The following is a 12,128-nucleotide window of genomic DNA, read 5'->3' as shown; positions in this document are numbered from 1 at the left end:
CAGAAGGTTTCCCATGAGATTTTGGCAATGCTGGTAAGTTGGTTAAACACATGGGTTCAAAAGAGTATTCTCCCATTCCTTGCTCTTTGATTTTCATCTATTGTTTGAAATCCATGGATAAAGATTTGAGCTTTTCTTGATGATAATCTGGCGCTGAGGGATTTTGTTTTTCTCTGTTATGTGGAACCAAGCTGTCTTGGGCTGCCCCATAGCATTACAATGTTGAAAGGGGTTATTATCTACTGATATAGAAATCTCCTACCCATTATAAGAGAATTTAACACATTGGTGGTAAGTTGAGGGCACCTCTTGCATTTCATGTATCCAAGGACGACCCAATACAATATTATATGTGAGGTCTATGTCTAAGACTTGGCACATAGTGTCCCTTTGTATCGGTCCTACCTGAATAGGTAATATTACTATTCCCTTGGATGATATTTCTTCATCATCACATGCTTTGATGGTGATATTTTTGTATGGATCAATAAGCTGCTCAGAGAAGCCTAATGCATAGATACATTTTAATGTACATATATTGAGCCCAACTCCTCCATCTATTAATACTCTTTTAACTCAATTTTTGTGGACCAAGACTTCAATGTGAAGGGAAGTATTATGTGGATGACTCAACGAGATATTATCATTCTCATAAAAGGTGAGATTATGAGGCCCTATCATGTGAGCCACCATGGCTTGAAATTTGTCAATATCCAGATCTTGAGGTACATTTGTTTCCAATAGTGCTTGTTCCAAGATGTCTTTATGTTTTGGTGAAAGTTTTAATAACTCAAGTATGGATATTTGAGAAGGAGTTCTACATAGTTGACTTACCAAATCATATTGATTTTTGGGGATAGTGGTTGGTGCTGATGTATGCCCTTTCAAGACATATTTTTGAGCTCTGGTGGTTACATTGATCGATTCATGTTCGTGTTTGTCCTTGATTTTAATGACATTTACTTGATTGTCATCTGTTGATATATGATTGATGGTGTTATTTTATATGTGATTGATGCGAGTTCGTCATGTATCATTTGATGATGAAGCTCCATCTTTGTTGTAATTTGGAAGAGGATTTTTAAAGGTGCCATGATCATCATTTGTCCTAAGACCATCGATTGTTAAATCACCTCTATCAATCATGTCTTGAACAATGTTTTTAAGCCTCATGCAATCATTTGTTTGATGTCCTTTGTTTCGATGAAAATTACAGAAGTGTGAGTCATTCCACCAAGGTGGTTTGACCTAGGGTTCAAAGTTGCTTATAGATGGTAATGTGATAATCTTGTTTGCCAGGAGTTCTCTGAATGCTGATTCTAACGATTGCCCCAATGGTGTGTAAATACGTTTATTTGGAAAGTTGTTGGTGTTACCCCTTGAATTCGGATTAGGTCCTCAATTTGTGTTGTTGTTTTGGATATTGTTGGTATTGTTCGTATTTGAAGGTTTTGGGTTGGTATTTGGTGCATAAGTATTAGTGCCTTGGTTAGCACACTTTTGATTCTTGGCAGCCTGAGGATTACCGGATAAAGCCAATACTGGTTGTTTGGATTTTATAGCATTAGCATCATTTCCTCCCTCATTTCTAGTATTTTTGTTTCTGGCCCAGAACCTGGATTTGTCTAAGTTATTGTTGTTGTTCTAGTTATTGAAATGAGAGTTGGATGAATTAGTTCCTCTTTGAAGAACTTCAATGTTCCTTTCTTGATACATGCGTCCTCTACTTGGATTCCATTTTCGATCAATTTGGAAAAAGATGGTATGCATTGGAGCTTGAGTATGTAACTCATCTCACTATTTAGATTATTAATGAAAATTTCCATCTTTTCCTTTTCAGGCACATCTTGAGGATATCTTGAAACCATCCATCTCCAACGTTGAAGAAACACCATAAATGTTTCATTGTTTTTCTATTTGGTATTGCAGACATCTAGCATGGTGATTGCATATTGAATATTGTAGGAGTATTGAGTGATAAATTTGTTGACTAACTCATCAAAGGATCTAACAGGAGGTGTGAGTTTGGATAACCCCTTCATTGTTTTCTCTCCCAAGCTTCTTTGGAATAGCCTAATCAAATAGGTGTCATCATGGGCAAATTCAAGGCTCATGGTACAAAACTCCCAAACATGATCGCGAGGATCACTCTTACCATCATATTTGTCAAATTTGGGAATATCTAAATTTGTGGGGAAAGGTATCATGTTTAACCTTCTGTCAAAAGGGTAAGGACAAATTTTGTTTAAGGAATACCATACTGTTGTCCCTTGTTGCATGTCCTGCATTTGTCTTTGGAGCTTTTGCATTTGTTGTGTCAGAGCAACCAGGGGTGCATTTGTTTGCCGAGGGAAGAGTTCTTCCCTTTCATTATCCCTAGTTCAGGTATGTGTGTGTTTTGGTATGTTTGGCTTAGGTATGTTTTGTTCAGGGTCACATGCTTCCTCTTCTCTTTGTTGTTCTTGATAAGTATAATTTTGAGACCTTGTTCTAAAGACATCAGTATCGAAGTCTTTAGGGATCCTAATGCCTTTGCTTGTTAGCATGAGCAAGTATTTTTCTTTCTCAGCCTCTATGAGTTTTTCCACAAGTTTTTGAAATGAAGCGCTTTCTTGACACTCTTGGAGGATCTCCTCAGAAATTTGTGTCTTCTAGATTTGGATATTCGAAATGATTTGATAATCTTTGACCCATACTGGACTCTGGTTGTGGTTTTCTTTTCTTGTTTCGTTGAGAGTGAGTGACAATGAGCATCTAGTTGAAACTTTCTATGACAAAGGGGATGAATTCCTATTTTGTGTGTTGTTCGGGAGTTGGTGGTTCAAATCGAGGTATGTTATAAGTGATGCAAACTTATGGGAAGAAAGATGGATTGATCTTTCCTCCACGATTAAAGCGTTGGCTGAATGCTGACTTTTGGTAGAAATCTCTACTTCTCAATGACTCTTCATCAAATTTGTTTGACTTGTATTGAAGATATAAGCGCATATGATAGAGAAATGTGCAATCAGATTTAAAGAGTTGGCGATTGATGTAGACAAATTTATTCCATTTAACAAGTTTCTAGGAACTAGGTTGTCATTTCTTCAACTTAGTGTTGGGATGAAGAACTTTTCTTCTCAAAATATGAGGAGTGGTCATACACAGGTGATCAATGGTTTCCTTTGATTTGTCTAGATTATGATACTTTGTTTGAAAACTTAAGCTTACTTTTTTCAAATGAAGATTTAGATGCCCCCTCACGACAAAGTGCATCAAATGATATGGAATAAGAGCCTTCCCGATATGAAAAATCGATTTGACAAATTAGGTTTAAACTATGTATATTTTGATGATGGAATCCATTTAATTTTTGGACCTTTTGATCAGTGTGATGATGTTACCTAATTTTGATAGGAAAAAATGTTATCCTTAGCTAGTTTCAGATTTTTGACAACATTTGTTGTAAGAATGACTTGTTTGATTGTTTGGAATAGTTTTGATGTTCTGACTTGAGTTTTTCCTGATGAAGTTGACTGAATATCCAAAAGGATGTTTGAAATAGATGTTTAAACTTTTTCAAGAAGGTTTAGTTTTCTCTCTCTATTTTCACAGTTTTATCTATGCGCTAAGACAAAGACTGGATGTGCTAAAGTTTGACTCAGACGCATTGTGAGAAACCACCAATGTGCTAAACTGCTTGTGTCACATGCTAAGCCAATGTTTTTGACTTTTGGTTTTTAGGAATGGTTATGCGCTAATCTGTCCTGAGTATGCGTTAAAGTTTAGAATCAAAGTGCTACAGTTTGCCCCCATTGCGCTAGGCTGATGCTTCAATGTGCTAATATGTCTTTAAGAAGCGCTACTGTTTAGTTGCCAAATGCTTAGACTATTATGCACTATTCTTGAGAATGAATGGGCTACAGAATGGAACCGACGCACTAGCCAAGGACCTAGATGCACTAGACTAATGTATTAAAGTGCCGAGTTCTATAGGAAATAGCAGAAATGCTATGTGCTAAAGTTAAGTCTGGATGCGCTACAAAATGGTATCCATGCGCTGAACAGTCAACAAGGTGCGCCAAAGGAAAGACCATATGCACTATAGAATGATGTCCATGCACTGATTAAAGTTTTCCACGTACCTACAAATTTAGTCCTGCATAAAAAATGATTTGATAAATGGGGTTATGCCCCACGACGGGCACCAGAAATGTGTGCGGGAAAATTGGTGTGATAAAATGAATATTACGAATTCAGGACTAGTCCACTCACCAATGTGACTCTTGGTGAAAGTTATGGAGTTGCATGGAATAGCTCAACTTCCCAAGGGATGTTCCATTGTTCTCTATCTCACAAGACCCCTTAAGACAATGCCTTTGTTCTTAGATCACTGAGCAAAGTGACTTAGGGATGCCAATCATGAGAATGAGGGATGTTTTGATCAATCTAACATGAATGCAATCCTAGTGTTTATGATATTAACAAAAGATGAACTAAACTAGCATGAATATGATGATAAGATGAAAGGATTAGTAACAAAACTATCCTAGCATGCTATACTAGTTTGAGATGATTATTATGTGATAATACAAAATGCCTATTTTAAGATTCGATGAAGATTATCAAAGAGAGGCTAAATGCTTGATTAAAATGATTTAGATTAGATGCTTAGTAAAATATCTATAAGTTTGATGCTAAAGACTTGGATATGAGAATGAGAGAATGAGGGCTCTATTTATAGGAAAAATAGGGCAATGAAGGGTCAAGATTGCATGATCTTATCAAGGGTCAGGATTGAAAGTTATCAATCCATGTTTACAATTCTCACCAATGAAATGGTGACAATTGTTAACATAAGACTGCTTGAGAAGAGATGTAAGAAGCATTAAATGCTTGAGAAGACAACATGGTTACCATATAAGGTAAGGGTTAAGTTTAGATTAAAATTACCCATTGGATAAAGCTTTTACCCAAATGATAAATTCTTGTGCAAGGGTTAAAGAAATAACCATGGTCAAAGAAATGAATGCTTGATGAGAGCTTAGGGTGAGATGAGGGTTGGGTTAGGCAAAAATTCTCCAACCATGTAAGAAGGTTGAGTTAACCATTAATGTTTATGTAAGAGACTTAAATGGTTAAGTTGTTGAGGACATAAAACCTTTAATAGTTTTTGAAGACTTTAAGGGTTTGAGAAGTGACTTCCCTTTTCTTAGGGATGTGACAATATGTAGGAGATGGATTAGGCTAAATTAGAATTGATTAGAAGAATCTAGAAGGGGTTTAGGAGACAAGTGGGAGATGTAGGATTTTGCAAGTGCGTGGGGAAAATAGAATTTAATTAAAATTTGTGGTTGCAACTTTCATTTGTAGGATTTTGCAAGTGGGGGGATTTAATTAAATGTAAATTGAATTAAATGGTCTAGAAGGGGGATTTAATTAAATGTGAATTTAATTAAATGGCTTAGATAGCAGAAGGGTATATTAATTAGATCTTAATTTAATTAATAGGTGATTAGAAGAATAGATATATTAATTAAATCTTAATTTAATTAATTGGAAGAATTAAGAATAATTAAATGAATAAAATTCACTTAATTCATTATGCAACTTTTAGGTGTCTACTAGTCTCATTGTCTTTTTGGTGCAAATTAAAAAGAACAAGACAAACTTTACTTTTTTGCTACAAAGGAATAAAAAGAACAAGCCACAATTCAATTTATAAGGGAAAAGAACATGTCACATTTCCTTTTGTTACGAGGCTTATTTTCTTGCAGTTGATTTCAAACTAGTCTCAAGATTTATTATTGCAATGTTTGGGCTTAAAAAAGAACATTCAATATTTCTATCTGGGTTATAAAGAACACCATGATTGTTGGAGCAATATCTCCAAATAACAATTAGATCACATTGCGATGATGGGATAAAAAGAACAAACTTTGTCTACCGTGTTTCGAAAGTGATAGGTATATGCTCTCCCCTTAATTGGGTGATCAAAAGTCAAACTCAAACTTTATGCTTTCTTTCTTTTATTGCAATTAGGATAAAACCTTTAGTAGGCCTACCCTCCTGAGAAGCCCATAAGGCTGGTGAGAGGGGAACAACCTAAGTGGGGAACAAATAAAGCCAAGTATTCCAACTCACTATAATCAAATGTGGATTGTGATGAAAATTACATCCAATGATAATGTTCATTGATAGCCTTCCCTTAGTATCCTTGAGATACGTAAAGCCTTTGTTCTAAAGGTTGGGGAGCCTCTTTATGAAGTTTATAATTGATGTACCGAATGGATGCCTTACTACAAACCTTAAGAAATAGAGGCCAAGCTAAGTCAATATCCAAATATTTGTAATATCACAGTGCAAGGGTAGGGAAGAATCCGCCCCCAAGACACTCACCATACATCTCCCAAGAAAATGATCCAATTGAGAAATAGTTCTCTTTGGTTCAACTTTTGGCAAAAGGCAAAAAATGGGTGCACCTTAGGGTGTGATAGGGCTGTTTGAGCTGAAGGAGTATCAAGATGTGGGCTATGGTATTATGAATGACCTTTTGACATTAGAAGAGTTTGACTGATTTGTGTTCATCTGGCCAAAATCTATCAAAAACATTGGGGTTTGAAAAGTTCCTAGAAACAGAGGGGATTTGAAAAGATCCTATCAAACATATACTCTTTTGTTTAGATTATAGACAAACAAAATGTCTTCTAATTGGTTGTTGTGTTTTTAATCATTTTTTCAGAAGATCATATGTCAAACATCCAAGACACAATCATAAAATCAAACATAGTAAAGTTTTGTCAACAATAACCCAACAAGTTGAACAAGTTTATCACTTTCATAAAAATGGAGAAAACAAGATTATCTCTAGTGATCGTAGGTCTCATACATTTGCATATTCCATGCATAGTCACAAATTATGTCCTCATACTACACAAGTATTTGCACAAGTCCTCACTTTACGCTTATGAATAAGTTCAATCTTTGTCAAAAGCTGCATTCAAAATAGTCTTTGCATTAACACCATTTACGTCCCTCTTAGGATACAATTTAGTCTTGCATATTCCAATATATTGCATTAGAGTCCACATCTATAATTTTAGTCTCAAATTAGTCCTTGCATAGCCTTCACTCACATCTATCACAGTCCATCAGGAGGTCTTGTAGCATATCATTTGCATGAGTTTACCAAGTGACGGTGAATTCCCTTTTGAACAACCCAACCTTGGGCCAAATGATGATTAATTATAAATAATTGATGGTTTGGATAACCTTGCTTGGGAGTTGAGAATTGATTTTCCTCACTATGAAGAAGTCAAATTTGTTATAGACAACGAAATCCAAAAATCAGTTTGGATTGAGAGGCAAGCAACATAAGAAATTGTTCGACAAAGAGAAGAAGAAATTGTTTGACAACAACTCGAAAGGATTACCATACAAGAACAAATTCCTCCCTAATAGAGTGTCAGAGTCTAGAATCATCCTTTTAGATTGCTTCATAACTTGTCCAAAGTCTTGCATTTCCTAGGTGTCATAGAAGTCATTCATTGCAATAACTAGATCGCAAAGAGCTAAAATGAATTGAAATAATGACCCGTTGTTCAACCCCACGTGGAACATGGATTTATCAACTCGCCAACAACCACAGGCTAGATGACCTGCAAAATTGCTAATAAATACAAATAAAATGCCTTCAATAGATGAAATCTAACAAAATTTTACACAAGAAGAATTGGAGGAAGCTCAACAAGATCCACAACTCCTAATGGTCTTAAACGCACTTATCAACAATGATAGAGATCAATATCTTTCATTTTTGATTCAAAATGGGGCCAAGTTAACCCCAAATATTGACATTTCAACAATATTACCACCAGGAGTAACCTTAACTCAAAATATGAATCAAACACCAAATGTTACACAAACATAAGCAAAATCTTCAAACTCAACTCATGGTGCATCTCAAAGAACATAAGCCGTAGTAACTCAAAATATGATGATGCCAACTCAGAATCCTCAATCAGGAGTTACATCCCAAACTACTTCCAATGTTACTTCACAAGCCACAACAACAACATTGACTCAAAATACTGCAACTACAAGTGCTACCCAACCCCCAATATCAGTTTCAATTGGGTCTATCTATAGTGGTTAGAATATGAATCAAGACTCCGTTGGAATGTATGGATCAAGCTTGCTTGGTGTCAGTACTCAATTTGCATACTTCTCAACACTTAGTGGAAATCAAGGTACATAGTTTCATACTCAGTCAATGTTCCAACAAGGTCCAATATACTCAAACACCGGTCCTTTAATGGGAAATACCTATATGGCTAGTACACCTTTGACCCAAACATAAATATAAGCTCAACAAGTATAGAATCTCCCAAGACAAATGACTCATATGCAATGAAGAAATGAAAAGAAGAGCTACACCATGGAAGATCTTCATCTTTATCCTCTCGATAGGAATTTGTATATGCCTCCTTTTCCAAATATTTTGAGACCCCAAAGTTTGATAAATACAGAGGAAAAGGTAACCACTTGGATAATGTCAGAGACTTTTATACATCATGTATTGAAGTAGCCCATGAAGATACATATCTGATGCATCTATTTCCCAAGAGTCTGGGAGGAACAACATTGGAATGGTTCTCACATTTACGCCTAATAATTACCTCATGGGGTGAGTTGGCAGAGCAGTTTATAACAAAATTTTCACACAATATAGACAATCTAGTTACTTTAATAGATTTATGTGCTGCCAAGCAAAGGGAAGGTGAAATATTTGCTTCATTTCTACAACGATGGAGAGCTTTGTACCGCAGATGTCTCAGTCACATTCCAGAGGTCGAACAAGTGGATATCTTCATTGAGAACCTAATTCCTTAAGTAAAATATCCACTACAAATGCAATGTCTTCATACATTCAAGGAAATAACAGAAAACGGTATAAAGTGTGAAAAGGGCCTGTAGACACCTAAAATTGTCCAGTCTAATTAAATAAATATCTTTATTTATTTAATTATTTTATCCTAATTCTTCTATTAATTAAATAAATCTTTATTTATTTAATTAATTCATTTATCCTCTTCTAGCCTTATTTCTCATTTAAATAAATACATTTATTTATTTAAATTATCCTTTTCTTAAATTAAATAAATACTTTTATTTATTTAATTGATCACAATTCTTCTATTAATTAAATAAATATTTATTTATTTAATTAATTCATTAACCTTTTCTACCCATGACACATGTCATTCATCTCTTAATTCATACACTACCTACCCTTTCATTATTTTATTATTTTCTTTACCTACCCTCTAATCATAGCCGACCTCTTTTACACCTCTCAATCTTATCCCTCCATTTCTTATAGTATCTTCTATATAAGGAGATGCTTCCTTCATTATCAAACCCCAATCAACCTAACTGGCTAACTTAATTATGCACTCGACTATACTACGCTTTTCATATGCGATCCTACTTGCAACCACATCCTGTTCTTTGTTGAGCTCTTGTGCACATAAAATCTAAAAGCAAATATATCAAGCAAGATCAATGGAGATAGGAAGAATGGAGATCCAAACCTATTGGACATGTGATGGTATAATCTTTGTGATTTCATTTGATTTGCATTGTCTTAGGTAATCTTCATATGTTATGGTGGATCTTTGTTGTTGTTAGGCTAGGGTTTTGTGGTTGAATCTATTTAGTCTTTCATCATTGTTGTTATCCATTTTCATCGTATACCTTTTGGCACACCTAGTGGGACTCTTGTCCCTTTTGCATTTAACATCCTTGTTGCAGATTTCATGTTTTGAAGTTGCAGATCTGACATTTTTGACAACATTTTGATATTTTCGCGTCTGCGTACTTTCAGATCGCATTTTTGGTTTTTTGCTGCGTCCGAGACACCGGGGATCGTGTCTAAATCCTCTACAATATATATATTTTACAGATTCCAGAAGTTGCGTCTGCATTCCCTAGTCGCGTCTGTGGGGTTTTTAGGCCCGTTTGTGTCCAGAAACCGCGTCTGTGTTCTGGAGCTGCATCTGTGTCTCATCTAAGCACTTCTATGTCTAGAAGTCATGTTTGTGTTTCTGATAACCACGTCTGTGTGCACTTGTTTCATTTTGGGTTTCATTGATTTAGTTTTTAGTCATTCGGGTTTTCAGATCTGGTTTATTTTGAGCTAACATTTTTCAGATCTAGCTAAAAAAATTGGTGCAGCTTGTCTTGAAAGCAAAATCATTTTGTTGAAGGCCCCTATTTTCACAAAGTCTTTTGGGTTTTTAAAATTTACCTAACTTGTGTGCTTGCAGGAAGGGGGTGATCATTTGAAACAATCCAAACTACTAATAGATCTTTGTTGCAGGACCTTGGCAAGGGTTTTTGATCTTTATTGTGTGCCTTGTTTTCATAGATTAGCAAACACTTCAATTGGTGCACTAAAATTGAACCATTGTTTTGTGTTTTGAGCAATAGGCTCTTTTTGTTTAATCTTTAGAGGGCCTATCTCCCTGTGTGGTCATTAGGACTACTAGTGAGGAGAGAATGACCCAAGTGGTAGCAAAAGAAAAACCATCTTCTTCCAAACCACTATAAATAACTGTATTCATGGTGAAAACTATGGATAACATGTGTTGATTAGTTCATATCGACACTATGTCTCCCCATAAACCCGTTTGATCAGATTTATTTGATCAATTGTAGGGCATAACCCCTACCAGCTGGGAGCCTTCTGTATTTACAGAGCTGAAAGTGCCGCATGTATGGCCACATGAGCGGATGCCCTTACTAGCACCTTTTTGTTTTAGAAGCCAAAATCCTTCTAGTTGTTGAGGCAGGAGGTCGGACCTCTGGTAGCGGCCCACACACATATGGTTCTTAGTAGAGATACAAAGTTCACCATGGGGAGTTTTCATGGGGACTGATGCTTGACTACCCCGAGAAGTGAGTGCTAAGGGTGGAGCCAGTGGATTCAAGCATATAAGTATCCACTCTGAATAATGTAGCCTTGGGGGAAACTCCATGTGGGATCAATAACTATTGTCTTGGCCAGCCATAAGAATTGTGCTTGACTTATTTTGAACAATCAAACATTCGAGACCAAACAACAACATTGTGTCTTTTGTGTCTTCAAGTGTATGCAAAACATTTTTACATCAAACAACACACTTGTCTTTGAGTCATTTTGGAGTCAAAACACTTGCAAACATTGAGTCTTCAAAAATATTGTGTCCTCTTGTCATGAAAAATAGTCATTCAAATTTGGTCACAACTAGCAACTTCACAGATTGGAAAAATTGCACAAAGTTTGCAAAAGTGCGTCTGTGTCTGACAGAACCGCGTCTGTGTCATATAACTACGTTTGTGAAGGGAAGAAACATGTCTGTGTTTTTGAGAAACTTTGCATTTACAACATTTTAGAAATGCGTCTGTGTCTGTCAGAATAGCGTCCGTGTCCTTTAAGCGCGTCTGTGAAGTATACAGGCTTGAAAACTTTCATAATTCAACAAGCAAGAATAGTCAGTTTCATACTTATTGAGCTTCCTAGGTTATTTCTTTAGGTTTTCATCTAGCATTCAACCGGTCTTTAGGTCTCACAAAGTCCATTATTGCTTTACACCTTACATTACATTCACATTTATCTAAACTTGAGTCAAAAGGTCACTTGCTTGTCCTCATCTTACTTTGTCAACACACTACATACAACAACACTTTGCTAAGTGGTCCCTCATCAAGGTCTCTCACCTTTGGGTCTCATTTGGTCTTACTTAGAGTCAAGGTCAACTTACCTCATCAAGAGAAACTATCCTCTCTTTGGAAGCCACACCTACTCTACTACATACATACTTGGTCTTACACTTTGGACATTGCAAGTACACCTCAGATTCATTTACATTCCATCCAACTCTCGATCTTCCATATTCTTTCCATTTTCATCTAGTCTCACACATCTTGGTCAATACCTAGTTCATGGTTGAAACTCATTTCCAAAAATCTAGGAGAGAAGCTAAAGAGGCTCAAGAGTCCGCAAACATGAGTTCCTATGAGTATGAAAATGATATCTTTTTCAATTCTGATCATACTACATTACCTGACATGGATGCCTATACAAACATTCCAAATGTTGAAAACAT

This window comes from Cryptomeria japonica, chromosome 8 (assembly GCF_030272615.1).
Source record: "Cryptomeria japonica chromosome 8, Sugi_1.0, whole genome shotgun sequence".
Lineage (NCBI taxonomy): Eukaryota > Viridiplantae > Streptophyta > Pinopsida > Cupressales > Cupressaceae > Cryptomeria > Cryptomeria japonica.
This window is presented reverse-complemented; position numbering follows the sequence as displayed.